General features: G+C 42.1%; 1 protein-coding gene across 1 annotated transcript in view; it reads left to right on the top strand.

Moving 5' to 3' along the window:
* Nucleotides 1-18,010, top strand: part of KRTCAP2 (keratinocyte associated protein 2) — a 290,270-nt gene that overhangs the window by 214,436 nt on the left and 57,824 nt on the right. The window lies entirely within an intron of this gene.

Here is an 18,010-nt window from a genome sequence, read left to right as displayed (position 1 = left end):
CCCTGCACGTGGAGCTGCTAGGCCACCTGCAACCATGTCTATTAAGGCCTTTGCTAGGGCTAAAGCAGCTAAATCTACTAAATCTACACCTGCTAAGACCCCCTCTCACAGGCCTAGCTCTAGTTCACAAATGCTTAGTCTTGCAGAGGATCTCATTTCTTTGATCCGGGGATCCCAACCTCACCCAGACAGGGCCTCTCACCCACCTCCAGAGAAGAGGCCTAGAGCAGAGCCCCCTGAGCCAGTTTCTACAGATGACTCCTCTGATGATTCAGATAATGCAAACCCTCCAGAGGGCCCTTTCTCCCCTTATGAAGACTCTGATGCTGAAGAGTCCATTCCTTCTGCCTCTCCGCCTGAGGAATTTTCCTTTGGGGAAACCTTGCATGCTATGAGGGAACAATTTCAGTGGCAGGGCCAGGATTTTTCAGACTCTAGAAAAAGGCTTAGAACTTTTCTGCATTTACCACAACATAGGCCTTTAGCCATCCCTCCAGTTCTCTCTGTGGTGGATGATGCATTTAATGATGCTTGTACTGCTCCTGATTCACTACCTCCGGCCCCTGCTAAGCCCGATAGGTACTACAGGGTCCCGGACACGCATTATCATTTGTATAAGGCTCCTTTTGCGGATCCCGAAACTATCTCCCAGGGACCTAAGGCTGTAGCAGCTACCTCTGCCAAAAACCCCCTCCCCTCTGAAAGGGAATCAGGTCCTTAGAGAGATGGGGTAAAAAAGTTTACACTTCTGCTACTCTTTCAGCTAGGGCCTTGAACTGTCAATTCCACATGATCCAGTATCAAGAATTTATGTTAGACCAGTTAACCAAAAAGCTGTCCTCGGATGAACCATTAGACAAAAAAATCTGTTCAGGAAATGGTACATAACATTCAGCAAGTCAGTAACCATTCCTTAAAATGCGGCTATGATGCACTGGAGGCTTCCTTTAGATCAGCCATGACTGGCACAGTTATCAGAAGACATGCATGGTTAAAAGAGCAGGCCTTACCAGACCATGTCAAATCAAAGCTACTAGATGCTCCCATGGACAAGATCAATTTGTTTGGCTCTCCTGCACAACAGGTGCTGAAGAAGATGGAAGAGAAGGCAAAATCTGTCCAGACAGTGAAAGATTTCTTACAGGTCCAACCTCCAAGGTTTAGCAGGAATTGGCCCTCCAAGAATTGGTCCTTTCCAGACACCTCCAGAGCTCAGAGAGGCAGGAATAGGCACTCAAGAGGCAGAAGTCAATCCAGAGGTGCCTACAGGGGACGCCAGTGGCAGGGTAACAACCAGTGAGGTACAGCCACAGATACAGCCACCACCACTACTACAGGACAATCACAGTGACTTGGCTCTGGCACCGCCTACCAGGGAACAACTAGAAGCACCCTTAGGCGGGAAGCTAGCCTTATTTTCAGTAAACTGGCATTTCATCACAGGAGACAAGTGGATTTTGCAGACAATAGACCAAGGTTACAGGTTTCACTTCCATACTCTACCAAGGAAGAGAGGAATGCCAAACCTACCTCCAAATCAAAAGGCAGAAGCTCTAAAACAAATAACTCACTTACTAAGGATGAGAGCTGTGGAAAAGGTACCATCTATGGAGCAAGGACAGGGATTTTACTCCAGACTCTTCCTGGTACCAAGAAAAGAAAACAAATGGAGACCTATTCTCGACCTGTCCGCTTTAAACACATTCCTCATTGTTCCAAAATTCAAAATGCTGACTCTACAGCAGCTTCTTCCCATGTTGGGCAAGGAGTCTTGGCTGGTAACTCTAGATCTCAAGCAGGCATACCTGCACGTCCCCATACGACCAAATTGCAGAAGATACCTCAGATTTCTTGCAGGATCAGAGCATTATCAATTCTCAGCATTGCCCTTTGGCTTATCTACTGCGCCCAGAGTGTTCACGAAATGCCTGGCATCAGTAATTGCTCATTGCAGGCTCCAGGGAATCCAAATCTACCCTTACCTGGACGACTGCCTGATACAAGCGGACAACAAAAACAAGCTAACAGAAGACTTTATCTACTGCAAGCCCTGGGATACACAGTCAATATAAAAAAGTCAAGGCTGACGCCATCCCAAAGGATAACCTTTTTGGGTGCAGAGCTGGACACATCAAAACAAATGGCATTCCTAACAGTAGAAAAACAGGAACAACTCCCTCTCTACTTCTTGGCATTAACAAAGCAGAACCAGCTAACAGCAAGAAAAGTCCTGCAAGCCTTGGGTTTCATGGCATCCTGCATAATATTGGTTCCACATGCCAGACTGCATATGAGAAAGTTACAGTGGTACCTAAGGAATTTATGGTCTCAGCACAAGCACAGCCTAGAAACCCAAATTCCAATAATTCCATGTCTGAAACAAGAATTCCAATGGTGGGTTCAGGCCTGTCAATCAAACAAAGGACTGCCCTTCCACAACACTCAACCAAGCCAGACCATCACAACGGACGCCTCAGACCTCGGTTGGGGGGCGCACATGCTGGACAAATGCATACAAGGCTTATGGACTCAAGACCAGCTGCACCTACACATAAATCAAAAGGAAATGCTGGCAGTAAAACTGGCAATTCAGACATTCAGACCATTTCTCCAACAAGGCCAACTGTTGATAAGGACAGACAACACCACAGTTATGTGGTACATCAACAAACAGGGAGGCACACATTCGTACCCTCTATGCCGGATGGCAATGGACCTATGGAATGTGGCCCTGAGCTTCAACATTCAGTTACAAGCAATTTTTGTGCCAGGAAAAGAAAACATTCTAGCGGACATACTAAGCAGAACTACCACGGATGCCCACGAATGGATGCTGCATCCGGACATCTTCAAAACCATTACAAGAAAGTGGGGACTACCAGAAATAGACTTATTTGCATCCCCACACAATCACCAACTGAAGAAATTCTGCACAAGGACGTACCACCCACTTGCTTGGAAAGTGGACTCCCTATCTTTCAGTTGGAAAAACCTGACAGCATATGCATTCCCACCACTTCCTTTGATGCACAAGGTGCTATTGAAAATCAAAGAGGACCGACCAAGGATCATCCTGATAGCTCCAGACTGGCCAAGGCAACGTTGGTACCCACTACTGAGGAGCATGTCTCGTGAACAAATATGGACTCTACCTCTAGTTCCCTTACTGTTAACACAGAACAACTACAACACCCTGCATCCAAACCTGAAAACACTGCAGCTGTCTGCCTGGAACATTGCATAAGACCAAATAACCCAGATTTATCTCAAAGGGTTAAAGACATTATCTTGGAGGCTCGCAGACCCTCAACAAGAAAAAATTATTCAGCAAAATGGAAAACATATCACATTTGGAGTACTGCAAAGGGAGAAAATGTGTCACTGGTAAACATAGCCAACATCCTGGAATACTTGGCAGAGCTCTTCCACAACGGCCTGTCCTATTCTTCCATTAAGATTCATGCATCAGCTATTTCAGCAGAATATAACTTGGATCCTCCCGTCTTCTCACATCCTCTGCTCAGGCAGTTTCTGAGAGGAATTAAAAATGTAAAACCACCTAGGAAACCACCATTGCCAGCATGGGACTTAAACTTTGTACTAGAAAAGTTGACACTCCCTCCTTTCGAACCAGCAGCAACAGCAGACTTACAGTACTTATCATGGAAAACTGCTTTTCTGCTTGCAATCACTTCAGCAAGAAGGGTATCTGAGCTACAGGCATTAATGGCAGTACAGCCCTTCCTGATCTTCCATCAAGATAGAGTGTCCATGAGAACAAATCCTACTTTTATGCCAAAGGTGGTCTCCAGGGTATCTTTAAATCAAGCTATCCATCTACCTACATTCTTCCCCAACCCACAGAACAGGGGAGAAAGACTGTTGCATATCTTGGATGTACATAGACAACTACGCTACTACCTGGACAGGACCAAGGGCAATAGAAAAACTGACCAGCTACTGCTAGCATATGCAACAGGGATGGAAGGAAAAGCAATTTCAAAACAGACAATCTCTAAGTGGATAGGAAATTGCATTAGATTTTGTTACTCTTACCATGGGAAGAAAACTCCAGAAAACATCAGACCTCACTCTACAAGGGCAACAGCCACTACCACAGCTTTTCTACGAGGAGTGGCTACCAAAGACATTTTAGAGGCTGCTACTTGGAGCTCCGTGCATACATTTGCCAAACATTATAATTTACCTTTATACTCCAGATCCCGAGCAGGTTTTGCCACTGCTGTTTTGCAAGGGATCTTAACTACACCATAATCTTATTTCTCCTCCTCCCCCAGTTTGGCTATGGTATTCTACCCATTTGTAAGGACTGCAGATGCATCCTTGAAGGACATAGTACAGTTTTGTACCTACCATAAATGTAGATGTCCGATAGGCATGCATCTGCAGTCAGGATTACCCACCCTCCTTCCCCTCTGTGGTACTCCTAGGGTACTTGCCCAACTTGTAGCTAGCTGGGGGAATCTATTATGGTGTATTTGTTTGTATATATGTACATACATGCTTATTTTGTGTTTGCTCTCCACTATTTGGAACCATTTGCATTATCCAAATTTAGCATTCCTAGAGGGCACCTGGCATCTGGGGCAAGAAACACTGAGGAAGATGGCGTCGGCTGATGCCTTTTTACCCGAAGAACTGCAGCTATGACGTCGGGTGAAGTGCGACACCAGCCGAGGCCAGACCCAGACTTTGGAATCCGGCCGACCGAAGGGCTGCCTGACGACAGGACAACCCATTTGTAAGGACTGCAGATGCATGCCTATCGGACATCTACATTTATGGTAGGTACAAAACTGTACTTTTCGTGTTCTGCCCTTTGGTCTCACCACAGCCACCAGGGTGTTCACCAAGTATATGGCAGTAGTGACAGCTCACCTGAGACGTCTAGGATTCCAGGTGTTTTCGTATCTGAATGACTGGCTCCTTACCGCCCCCACCAGGCATCTACTTCTTCAGACCAGAGGTGCCACTCTCCAACTTTGTGCTCAGTTGGGGATTACTGTAAATTGGGTAAAATCTGCCTTATCGCCCTCTCAATTTGTGACTTTTATAGGCACAGAAATAGACACAGTAGCCATGTTGGCTCATCTAACAGTAAAAAAGGCACAGAATCTTGTACAACTAATTCACCATATTCTCCCTCTCTGAAAAGTCAAGGCAAATACTGTTCTGAAACTTCTAGGGAGCATGGCTTCTACCATACTACTAGTGCCTTTAGCCAGACTACACATACGGATTCTTCAGTGGCTTCTGTCGTCTCAGTGGTCCTTCCAACAACTGCCCTTAACTCACCACATTCTGTTAACAGAGTCTTGCAAGAAGGACCTCAGTTGGTGGATTCATCCCAATCAGTTAACTGTGGGCAGTCCATTCCTCCCTCGCCAACCCATTGCCACTGTGACCACGGATGCCTCACAGATAGGGTGGGGGGGATTATCTGGACAGGACTGTCCAAGGTACATGGCAAGATCACGAGGCCCACCTGCATATTAATGTTCTAGAGATGAGTGTGGTGCTCCTGGCGTTGCAAGCACTTCACGAACTTCTTCCTCTTGGGACGATTGCAGTACAATCAGACAATATGTCGGTAGTATGGTATCTCAACAAACAAGGCGGAACCAGATCATGCCCACACTACAGAGGCCATTCGGGTTTGGAAATGGGTGATATCTTTCCAACGCTTTCTTGTGGCAATGCACATCTTGGGGACAACCAAGGTGATAGCCGACAAAATCAGCTGGGCAATTTTGATGCCTCACGAGTGGTCTCTGAAGCAGGAAATAGCGGAACAGATTTTCTGCAGATGGGGACAGCCTTGCTGCGATCTTTTTGCCAGCCCGATCAATGCCAAATGCAGCAGCTATTTCTCCCTCATCTCCCCCCTGGGGGAGTCACCGAGAGACGCACTTGTTCACAATTGGCCCCTGGGTCTCCTTTATGCTTTCCAGCCCTTTCCTCTCATATCCAAGGTTATTCAGAAAGCTAAACTGTTGGGAAGCAAATTGATCCTCATCACTCCTTACTGGTTTCATCAGGTTTGGTTCCCCTTTCTCGGACCTCACCTGTTAGACGACCCATGGACTCTGGACCCAGTGCCAGATCTCTTGACGCACATGTCAGGCTCTCTTCATCCCAGCCTACACACCCTCAGTTTGACAGCTTGGCTGCTCCAGTTCCATCCCTAGTCAGGCTTCATGATTTCTCACCCTCTGTGACTCATATTCTTACATCTTCTGAAATACCCACCACTAGAAAATTATACACCAGTAAATGGAGAAGGTTTTCTATTTGGGCTGAGGAAAGGAATGTTGACCCTTATACTGCATCTATTCCGGTGGTATTGGAATTCTTGTCTGAACTTTTTCACCAGGGGTCTGCGGCTGCCACAATCAAGGTTCCGTTGGCAGCAGTTTCAAATTTCCATTTGGGTCAACAGGATTCTAATCTGATGTCACATAGGTTGTGCAAGACCTTCCTTAAAGGTGCCACTTTAAGACCCCCCCCCTTCAGGAACCAGTTGCTTCATGGGATTTGAATTTTATTCTGTCCAAATTAATGTCTCCACCCTTTGAGCCAGCCCATTCATCTCCTTTTAAGTTTCTGTCTTGGAAGACTTTGTTTATGGTGGCAATCACATCCGCTAGAAGTGTTTCAGAATTACAAGCACTGTCTGTCAAACCCCCATATTTGATATTTCACAAAGACAGAGTATCTCTTCGTACTAATCCATCCTTTGTCCCCAAGGTCTGCTCCAGTAACACTTTGAACCAATCTGTAGAGCGTCCGGTGTTCTTCCCTTAATCATTCCAATGCAACAGAATACAGATTTCATCAGCTGGACATTCAGAGACAATTATGGTTTTATTTACACCGGACCAAGGAATTCAGGAAGTCAGACCAATTATTTGTTTCCTTGTCTGACTCCAGATTAGCTCTCCAAGTTTCCAAAGTGACCCTCTCTAATTGGATCTCCAGTTGTATAGCTTACATTTACTCTTCTGGTGGTAAGCCTTTACCTTTTAAAATTAAGGCTCATTCAACGAGATCTCAGTCTATTTCTGCAGCCTTTCAAGCTAAGGCCCCAATTGATAATATCTGTGCAGCAGCAACATAGGCTACCCCTCACACATTTATTACTCATTACAAATTGGATTTGACCTTCAAGGGTAGAGCATCCTTTGGTTCCATGCTACTCAGGAGTATTTTTCCTTGAGCCACCCAAGAATAAGGTGCTAGGGACACTGTTCCATATGTAAGAATGAAGGCGAGATAGGTCTACAGAACATAAAGAAGTTATGTACTCAGGGGGTCTGATGAAGTTCTATGGTTCAGGACGAAAGCACTTACCAGCTTTCTGTTTGTGGAAATAAATTTTGTTTTTTAACCAGTGAATTATTGGCTCGTTTCTTTGGTACAAAAGTACAATTTGCAACAGGTACGAAAGTACTACTGAGGTCCTGGACACCTTGGCTGCCTGTCTGTGTTTTTTGCAAAAGTTATGTACTCACCAAAACGTTCCATGTTTGTAGTCCATCTCGCCCTTCATTCTTGCGAACCCACCCTCCTACCCCCATCCTGGAAGGATCTGGAGACAGAAAAATTATTATTATTAAGTGGATGTCTTTTATTATTAGGTTCTTTCTGTATGGTTTTTTGTTATTTCTCTCAGTTAGCAGCAAACAAGATCTGGGGTTGTACTGGTGCACCATGGGATACCTACCTAGCCACGAGCCAACTAAGACTTTGAGCTTGTAAAAAGTCTGAGTCGGAGCCGAGGATCGGCTCCGATCCCATATGTAAGAATAAAGGGCAAGATGGACTACAAACATGGAACGTTATGGTGAGTACATAACTTCTTTTTATGGAAAAATGATGAAAGAAATGATATAAAAACTGGAAGCCTATAATATACTAGGGAATACTGACTATAAATATTTATGAAAATATTACAAAGAAGGATGGTGAAGGGATTTATGGTCTAAAAGGAAGAGAGGTGAAAGAAATGCTATAGTGAAAGTATTAGTAAAGATGATACTGACAGAAAATAAAGAAGACTGATAGCATGTGATGTAACTGAAGCCTTTGATACAGTGAGTCATGGTAGCATGTGACATAGCTAAAGCATTTGATAAAGTGTGCCATGAAACAATGTGGCATATTTTAGAGGCATATGGCATAGGAGAAAAAGGTAAGTGTAATAAATGTTATTTTTCCCCATCCATCCATTTATCATAATTTATACCCATGAATTTTCATAAGTATTAAGAGAAGAGTAAAATAGGGATGCTGAATGAGTATTGGTAATTAATGCATTAGTACAGACATGCATGTATGAGATGAGAGAAGCAAAATGTCAGATGGAAGGAAATGTTATACTTCCAATATGTATGACTTATGCAAATGATTTAGCTCTAATAAAAAAACAAGGTCTGGATAAATGTGGTTATAATAAAGATTGAAATGCTGTTGAAAAAAAATGGTCTGCAGCAAGCAAAATGAAATGTAAGGGATTTGGTGAGTTAAATATATTGATTATATGTCACAAGAAAATAAATATAAAGAATTTGGAAGTGACATTTGGCTAGCATGAAAGTATAATTAAGTCAGTGGAGAGAGATACTGGAACAAATAAAAAATGTTAGCTTGGTGGAAAAGTTTTTGTTTATCATTTCATAAAAAAGACATACATGCTGAATACTTGTGTATTAGGAAAATGTTTTGGGAGAATATATACGTCTCCCATTCAAACGGAAAAAGAGTTTAGATATTTTTTAGCTTCACTTGGAGCTCAAGACTGCATAATGTATAGCAAAAAAGGAAGTGATATGACTTTATAAAGTCCGGTGGTGCATTTATCATCTATGCATTTGTTTTGAGTAAGGAAAAAGGTAAAGGAAGGGCAAAAAGAAATGATTGTTAAGATGCTATATGAAAAATAACTAAATGGGAATAAAAGGGGAAAAGAAAAAGGGACAGAATACAGAAAAATAATATGACAATAAAATTAAATTATGAAAGCTAAAAGTAAATGAGGTCGATGGTAAAATAATGAAATAATGTAATTTTAGAAAAAAATAGTGTGCCTGTGAATGGAATTAAAAGAAGATGAAAAGGGAAATAAAAGACAAAAGAAGGTTTAACTTTTTTTATGAAGCAGAAGATATTTTTTGTTGAGAATTTTAGACAAGATGTTCTTCATCTCACATTGCTGCAGTCCTAACACTTGGGTAGTCCGCTGTCCCAGTCGGCCCGAATACCAAAGTATAAGGCTGACGTCGGTCAAGGCGCATTTGTCTGACATCAGGACGTCAGGGTACAAATGCGCATGACCGACGTCATATCCTCTGTCTTTTTTGCCGCATGGTCCGATGCAGAAGCAGTATTGCGAGTGCAGGTTGGCGTTCTGAAATTTTCTGAAGTCGGAGTTTCAGACCGAATCAAAGTTGGCTAAGTACCCGTTGGGAATATTTTGGTTTTTCTTGCCTCAGTATTTAACCGGATGTCAGAAAAGTGAATAACTGTATTTCTTGTGGGAAACAGATACCTCATAGAGATTACCATACCTTGTGTATACCTTGCTTAGGGCCTGAGCACGACGTTGTTGGCTGTCGCTCTTGTGCTAGATTTAACAAACGCACTATTAAGAGAAGATTAGATTGTGCCAGGTTAGTTTTGGGAAGCGTTGTAATTACAACATGCCGTCGGATGCTCCGAAAAGCGCAAGGACAAAGCAGCGAAGCCTAAGGTGGAAGAACCGTCTGTCCCGGACGTCGGTTCTTTAGAGGGCTCGGTGGAGCCGGTGGTTCTACCAGAAGTTCCTTTGGATTCTCAGGGAGAGACTTTACTGTTACAAGATGTGTCCTCTCAGGAGGTAGGCCAGGCTGAAGGGACTTCTCAGGTAGCTGTTCTCCCTCCCTTCCTAAGGTGGTTAGGCCCTCCTTCTGTTTCCAAGGCTTCTTCTAGAGGCAGGCCAGGGTTAACTTCAGTGGGGGTCTCCCCTAGTTCTTCAGGGTCTCTGCCTAAGAAACATATGCTTAAAATGGCAGAAGATTTGATTACTATGATTAGAGGTTCTATGCCCCCTGATAAGAGGCCTAGGGTGGAACCTGAGCTTGAGAGTTTTGAGCAGTGTTCGAGGCTTCTGAGTCTTGGCTGAAGACTTGCAGGAGTATCCTCCTTATTCTGATTCTGATGTAGATGACTCTACACCTTCGGCTTCTCCTCCTGAGGATTTCTCTTTTCAGAGACTCTTCATTCCATGAGGGAGCATTTTAAATGGGAAGGTCAAGATTTCTCTGATTCCAGGAAAAGGCTTAGGAATTTTGTTTCTACCCCAGCATAGGCCTTTAGCTATACCTCCTGTTCTGGATGTGGTAGAGGATGTTTTTGCAGAGGCTTCCTGAACCCTGATTCTTTGCCTCCTGCCCCAGTTAAACCGGATAGGTATTATAGGGTGCCTGAAGCTCATAAGTATCTTTTAAAAGTCCTAGGGCAGACCCAGAAACTGTTTCTCAGGGCCCTAAAGGTGTTAAGGCTTCTATTGTTAAAAATCCTGTTCCTTCTGATAAAGAGGCAAGGGCTTTGGATAGATGGGGAAAGAAGGTGTATACTTCTTCCACTTTAGCCATGAGGGCTTTGAATTGCCAGTTTCACATGTTGAAATACCAAAATTATCTCCTTTCACAATTGAAGTCTAAGGTAGATGCTCTGGCGGAAGGTATTGAGTGTAAAGAGTTGCAGGATTTAGTTCATGTTTCTGAACAGGTGGGTAAGCATTCCTTGCAATGTGGTTTTGATGCTGTACAGGCCTCTTCGAGGGTGGCAGCCACTGGTTCTGTTCTTCGCAGGCACGCCTGGCTGAGGGATCAGAATTTAGCTGAACATGTAAAGACAAGGATTTTAGATGCTCCTTTACAATCTGATGTGTTATTTGGTGCCTGTGGAAGCAGTTTTAAAGAAAATGGAGGACAAGGCTAAGTCTATGCAGACTGTTAAAGATTTTTTGCAGGTGCAGCCTCCAAAGTTTAGTAGAAATTGGCCTACTAAGGGGTGGACTTATCCTTCTTATGATTCTCAGTCTAGGGGTAGATCTAGGCGTGGTAGGGGCAGAGCTCAAGGTTCTTTTAGGCCTAGCACAGCCAGTTCGCCTGCCCAGTCTTCTGGTGAGGGCAGGGTCAGTCCTTTCGTAAGCAGACCCAATGACTTGCCTTTTCAGCTGCCAGAGCCTTCTCGTCTGGCAGCACCTTTGGGAGGAAGGCTGGCACTTTTCAAAGAAAATTGGAGTGTTATTACCCAAGACAGATGGGTATTGGATATCGTTCACCACGGTTACAGGTTTTATTTCCATACCTTGCCTCCTTTCAAAGGCATGCCAGACGTTCCTCCTATACAAAGAAAAGAGGCTCACAAGCAAATTTCTCTGTTACTCCAGATAGGGGCCATTCAGCCGGTTCCTGTGCCAGAAAGGGGCCTAGGATTTTATTCTCGCTGTTCCTAGTACCAAAAAAGGGGAACATGTGGAGACCAATTTTGGATTTGTCTATCCTCAACACTTATCTGGACATTCCCAAGTTCAAAATGTTGACATTACAACAGCTTTTACCTCTGCTGGGCAAAGATCACTGGATGGTAACTTTAGATCTCAAGGAGGCTTACCTTCATGTGCCTATCAGACTCAGTTGCAGGAAGTATCTGCGTTTCGAGCTGGAAATTCCCATTATCAGTTCTCTGCATTGCCCTTTGGCTTATCTACTGCCCAGAGTATTCACAAAAGTTCTGGCTCCAGTTGTAGCTTTCTTCAGGCTAAAATGAATACAAATCTATCCTTACTTGGACGACTGTCTGATTCTGGCTCAAGAAAAGGACGAGCTTCTTCAGCATCTGGAATATGTGATAGCAGTGCTAAGATGCCTGGGGTATTCTGTGAACAAAATAAAGTCCAGTCTAGTACCCTCTCAAGACATGTGCTTTCTGGGTGTGAGACTGAATACAGCAGCCCAGATGGCCTTTTTAACCCCGGACAAACAAAAGAATCTTTTCCTTTACTTCCATCAACTATCTCTTCAGTCCGGGCTGACTGCAAGGACAGTCCTTCAAGCCTTAGGGTTCATGGCATCTTGTATTCTGGTGCTTCCCAATGCCAAACTGCATATGAGGAAGCTGCAATGGTATCTAAAAATGTATGGACACAGCACTGCCAGGATTTGGACACTGTCATTCCAATAATACCTTGCATTCAAAAGGAATTTTTGTGGTGGGCTCAGGAATGTCACCTAAACAAGGGACTCTCTGTGACCCGGCCAGAGGCGAGTCAGATTCTAACGACAGATGCCTCAGACATAGCTTGGGGAGCTCATCTGAATGGAAAGTGGATACAAGACAAGTGGCCTGCCAGACTACAGCATCTACATATCAACATGATGGAGATGTTAGCAGTCCAGTTTGCATTAATGGCTTTCAAGGAGTTACTTCTTCCAGGGCAGGTGTTGATTCTAACAGACAACACAACTGTCATGTGGTACATCAACAAGCAAGGGGGAACACATTCTTATCCTCTATGCAGGCAAGCAATGATTTTGTGGGAGACTAGCTCAGCTTGCAGCTAAATCTTCAGGCAAGGTTTCTGCCAGGAGCACAGAACTCCTTAGCAGATGTGTTAAGCAGGCAAATCATGGATCCCCATGAGTGGAAACTGGATCTTCATGTATTTGAAATTGACAGTGTCATGGGGAACTCCAGACATAGATCTGTTCGCTTCTCCACTAAACCACCAGCTGCCAAAGTTTTGCACGAAAAGGTTTCATCACACAGCTTGGAAAGTGGATGCTCTTTCGTTCAGTTGGGAAAATCTTCATGTGTATGCCTTTCCACCTCTGCCTCTCCTCCCAAAGGTACTCCTAAAGGTCAGACAAGACAAGCCAAGGATGATTTTGATAGCTCCAGATTGGCCTCGGCAACACTGGTACCCATTACTGAGGAATCTGGTAAGGAAGCCTCCATGGCCTTTACCTTTAATTCCACACCTTTTGTCTCAGAGGGACGGTCATCTACTCAATGTCAAGCTTCACTCTCTTCATCTAACAGCCTGGCATATTCTGTTTTGAACCACAGCAGGTCTCAACTTCCTCAACAAGTTTTGAATGTGATTATGGAAGCCAGAAGACCTAGTACACGTAAAGTGTATGCAGAAAAATGGAAGAGATTTTTATTTTGGAGTGCAGCAAAGGATTTGGATGTTTCTGAGCCTAATTTGAGTGTGGCTCTTCAATATCTTACTGAGTTATTGGACAAAGGTTTGTCTTTCTCTTCCATTAAGATTCATGCTGCAGCAATTTCAGCTCACTATGATTGTGACCCACCATTGTTTTCTCATCCTTTGTTCAAGCAATTTCTTAGAGGGGCAAAGAATATAAGACCCCCAATGAGCTCCTACTCCTGCTTGGGACCTCAATTTTGTGTTGGAGAAACTTACTCTACAACCTTTTGAGCCTGCTACTGCTGAATTGAAACACTTGTCATGGAAGACTGCTTTTTGTTGGCCATTACTTCTGCAAGAAGGGTTTCTGAATTGCAGGCCCTTATGGCTGTTGAGCCTTTTTGATTTTTCATAAGGATAGGGTATCATTACGTACTAATCCTTCATTTATGCCTAAGGTGGTTTCTAGTGTGGCTTTAAACCAGACTATTCATTTGCCTACTTTTTATGCAGATCCCCAAAATAGGGGAAAAGATTTTGCACACTTTAGATGTACACAGGCAGTTCGTTATTATTTAAGCAGGACTAGGGATTTTAGGCAGTCTCAGCAGTTGTTTGTTTCTTTTGCTTTGAGTTCTCAGGGCAAGCCTGTGTCAAAACAAACTATATCTAAGTGGATTGGGTTTTGCATTGCATTCTGTTACTCCCATCATGGCAAGGAGATTCCAGCTGGGATTAGGCCTCATTCCACTAGGGCTACTGCCACTTCAACAGCATTTCTAAGGGGTGGCAACTAAGGATATTTTGGAGGCAGCTACTTGGAGTTCAGTGCATACTTTCTCCAAGCATTACCACCTTCCTCTCTATTCTAAATCCAGGGCTGGTTTTGCCACTGCTGTGTTGCAGGGCATTTTGGCAGCTCCTGCTTCATTATAGTTTAGCCATCCTCCCTTACCTCTGCTTTGGGATTCTACCCAAGTGTTAGGACTGCAGCAATGAGAGATGAAGAACATAGTACAGTTTTGTACCTACCATAAATGTAGATGTTCGAAGATCCACATTGCTGCAGTCCACCTCCCTCCTTCCCTCTGTGTTTAGGGGTGGTTGTGTGGGTGGGGTTCTATTTTGGTAAATTTGTATATATTGTACATATATTAGGTACAGGAGTGTTTGGTGTTTTTTAGGTTTTGGCCTTATTTTTTTAGGGTCTTCTGACATCTGGGGCAAGAAAAGACTGAGGATATGACGTCGGTCATGCGCATTTGTACCCTGACGTCCTGATGTCAGACAAATGCGCCTTGACCGACGTCAGCCTTATACTTTGGTATTCGGGCCGACTGGGACAGCGGACTACCCAAGTGTTAGGACTGCAGCAATGTGGATCTTCGAACATCTACATTTATGGTAGGTACAAAACTGTACTTTACTGGTGAAAGGGAATACGAAATAAAATGTGATGGAAAGAAAATATATTGATTGTACTGAAGAAGTAACAAAGAATTTGTGAAAAAGTTTAAAAATTAATATAGATGGGAAGGCCTTAAATGTAATAGATGAATATGATATGGGAAATATGGTAAAATAAGGAAATGTGATATTGATAAATGAATAAAGTCCTGTTTGACAATATGGGTGTTGTGAAAAAAGTGAGAAAAAGAAAATGGAAGAGGATGATGCATTATCTGAAAAAAGACAATGTTTGTGGAAGAAAGGATGTAAGTGCATAGAGGGAAAATGGAAACGAGTGAAAGAATAAGTTCTTTTGTGTTGATAACCTTTAAATAATTTATGTATGAATGTAAAATGAGTGTGTACATAATTTTTATATGGTATAAAATGAATGTAAATGTTAATAAAGCACCCCTACTCTTTTCAAGCACTGTGTGGCACCAAAGAGCTGTTACTAATGCTTGGAGAGTTCCCCTATGAAAGGAAGAGTATACATTGCTACAGGAGAAATTTTGGCGACAGAGTCAGAGCAAAATGAAATCCTAGTTATGGAGTTGGAGAATGGAGGTCTGGATACAGAGATATTGAGGAATTTAATGAAGGAAAGAGGAACAAACAGAGGAGAGGAGATGATCTGGAGTGCTGTGATAGATCAAGTATTGCAGGAGCAGTTATAATGAAGCTGGTAAGGTGATAGAGAAATGGCTTACACAGTCTGAAAATTCAAAGGCATGTTCGATGGACGGAGTAATCAGTTTTAAGAATATTTCTGTGCAGAAGTAAGTTTGCCAGACATGAAGTAAAGAAAAAAAAAAAACAAGTATGCAGGTGTTGCAAATCAGGGAACAAGAAGCAGTGTACAATGTGAAAAGAGGCATTTGTCAGGAGCAGAAGGGCAGCAGCTTCAGAAAAAAGACAGGTGGTATAGAAAGCAAAGCCACTGCTATTACTGATACATGTGACATTATAGAGAATGTGCTATCATTAGGATTTTTTTGAAAGACCAAGGTTTAGTACATTTAGTGTCAGAAAACTTTTTGTGACGTAACTTTTGACACATTTTCAGGTGCAGAAACATTTATGGGTGAAATGGGGAAAAAGAAATGGCATATCACCTTTAAAATGCTCTATTTGTGGAGCTTTAGCTTGCACTTAAAAGGAAAACTGTGCAGTTCAGAGAAATGGAGATGTGAACTTTTTTCTGACAATATGTGAGAATGTACATATAAAGAAAACGTATGATAACAGAAATGCATGGGCATGAGCAGTGTGAGTGGCATTGAATATTTATGTTGGAAAGTTATAGAATATTTTAAATAGTGAATGCGAAAAGAGCAGCTGTTTAGTATTGGGGCCAATTAAACGCTTGCTTCTACTGTGGGGCTGAAAATATTTGATTCAGAAATGCAAAAAAGAAGATGTGGACAGTATGGGCAGCAAGGCCATACTGCTAGAAACTGTAGACCAGTTTGTAATGAGTCTGGCTGTTTTTGTTTTGAATGTTCAGAGCTGGAAAAACAAACAATACTTGAAAAAGAAATGGAGAGAGAAGAAAGTCAATATGTTACAAACATTATTAGGAAGAAAATGAAATGACAGATGTAAGTGAGGAAGAAAGTGAAAGAAATATGATTCTTGAAGAAAGAGGCAGGAGAAGGACTAATTATTGAATTCAAATACAAATAGAAATAAGTATGGTGGATTGGCAAGTAAAGAAGAGAAAGGTGGTGACTCAGAAACAGAGAGAGAATGTGACCAGAAAGAAATCAAATCTTCGGCGGGAGGGTGAGAAGGGAAAGGGGAAAACAAGAATAGGAAAAAAGCATGTAAAAAGGGAAAAGGGTGATGTAGGCTTTTTGAGACTAAATGTGAAGAGTATACAAAATGAAGGGAAGAGCTTAAAACTTGTAGACTGGTGTAAAAAGAAAAAGATAAATGCATTGTTTTCTGTATCCAAGATGTGTTAAGCAAGAGAAAATAATCTTTATGGAGAGAAAAGATTATATGGCCGGTAGGATATTAAAGATGTTCTGGTTTAGGGCTGTTAATAGGAGGAGTTGAAGTAAAAATATTGGGTGCAATGATTGTGATGCCAGGAATGGTATATGTGACCTGAGAATTAAAATGGAAATTGTGTGACTGTAGTAGTAGTATATGCATATGCAAACATGCCGGAATGAAAATGTTTGTTAGTAATATGTCAATAAAAAAGATTAGGGGCTTTGCTTATCTTAAAAAAATAAAGAAAAAGTAAAAATAATGCAAGACGTAAAGGTGATAACAGTGATGTGGACACTTAAAAACAGAAAAAAGTAGAGAATGGATATACAGAAGGGGAATCTTATAAACTAGAGATTTTGTTACATATTGGTTGATATGAAGGAAGTGTCAGTGTACACGATGTAAAGATTTTTTCAGATCATTGAGAAATATGGGCTGTGTTGGGCAACATTTAAAAATAAAACAATGAAAAGGAATAAAATGTTAAATTAGGAGATGTAAGTAAAAAGAAATTAAGGAGGAAGGTGCTAGACTATGAAAAGAACATGAGAATATTTTATTAAAGTTAGATAAAATGGTGGGTAGTGTTTAAAGAAAAATATATAAAGTAGAATTTCTAAAAAGAAGCAAAATGGAGTATAACAAATATGGTGAATGTTTGGCAGAATGGAGGGAAGTAAATGAGTAAGAAAAATAGAAAAGAAGTTGTATGAAAAAATGAAGGCAAGAGGCCTGATTCCAAAAGACTTATTTTCTGTGTAAGTAATTTACTCCAATGCAAACCTCTTCCCATTCCAAAAAACTTACTCTTGATGTAAGTGACTTATTCTGGTTTAAGCCTGCATTATAAACAGGCCTTAAAACCAGAGTAAGTCACTTAGACTGAGAACAAGTATTTTGTAATTAAAGAGTAAGTCTTATTCTGAGAGCATGTCTTTTGGAATCTGGCCTAATGTTGTATAAACAGAAATATTTGGTGATATTGTACTTGAGGGCCTCACCAGACGCACAGTAGCAAGCCCCGCCCAGAACTCACCCCCATGATATGTCATTCATGAATATGCATTCCCTCCGAATGTACAACAAAATGTAAAAAGAAAACAAGCGCACTGACATGTAATATGACAATAAATATAACAGTAAACTGTTACCAACATCAGTAATTGACAAGTTTTATTGAACCATAACCAGCAAAGAAATGAAACCGTCAAACGTTGGCAGCAAAACACATTTCATCAGGCTTTTTACTGTCCAAACAAATGAAACCAAAAAAGATTCAGCAAAATCAAACGTTAGCAGCAAGACACACATCAGGCTTTTTACTGTATGAGAGGGTGTGGT

Source organism: Protopterus annectens, chromosome 8.part0, assembly GCF_019279795.1.
Source record: "Protopterus annectens isolate FY-2018-M chromosome 8.part0, PAN1.0, whole genome shotgun sequence".
Lineage (NCBI taxonomy): Eukaryota > Metazoa > Chordata > Ceratodontiformes > Protopteridae > Protopterus > Protopterus annectens.
The sequence above is the reverse complement of the archived record's forward strand: the minus strand, read 5'-3'. Positions and strand labels throughout refer to the sequence as shown.